Here is a 589-nt window from a genome sequence, read left to right as displayed (position 1 = left end):
GGGTTAAGGGTTTGTGAAGTGATGCTATTTTGTTGTGAATGGGAGGTAAATGAGGAAGATGTACGGAATTTATTACGAAGAAATGGTAATCTATTATTAATTACTGAGCGTAAAAGTTGTAGTGGATAGGAATTATTTTGAAGGGTAGAATATATCAAATTGATATTTTTTTCCCAATGTGATGGATGAGAAAGAAGGATGGCATGGTCTAGTAAGTTGATGATAGATGCAATCTTAGTCGATTTGGGGATAGGAATGGTAGTTTAAATAACGTCCAGACCAAGTGGATTTTTGATACCAACATGTAGTGATGGAGCCGTTATTTATAAAAAGGGTAATATCTAAAAAATTAATAGAGTTGTTGAGTTGGGTCTCTAAGGTAAAACAAAGGTGTGTGTCGAAATTATTAAAGAATTTAGGAAATTGGTTATGTTATAAGTAGGAATGCAAGTTAAATGTCATTAACGTAACGTTTGTAAAAGAGGTACATAGATAAGGTAAGTGTAGAGTTTCTCTAGGAACTGCATACAAAGTTCAGCAGTGGCACTCAAACTGGAACCCATTGGAGTGCCAAATTTTTGTTTAAAAA

This window comes from Ctenocephalides felis, unplaced genomic scaffold (genome assembly GCF_003426905.1).
Source record: "Ctenocephalides felis isolate EL2017-DRISC unplaced genomic scaffold, ASM342690v1 CF-g0.4_SCAFFOLD_03570, whole genome shotgun sequence".
Classification (NCBI taxonomy): Eukaryota; Metazoa; Arthropoda; class Insecta; order Siphonaptera; family Pulicidae; genus Ctenocephalides; species Ctenocephalides felis.
Note: the sequence above shows the minus strand (reverse complement) of the source record.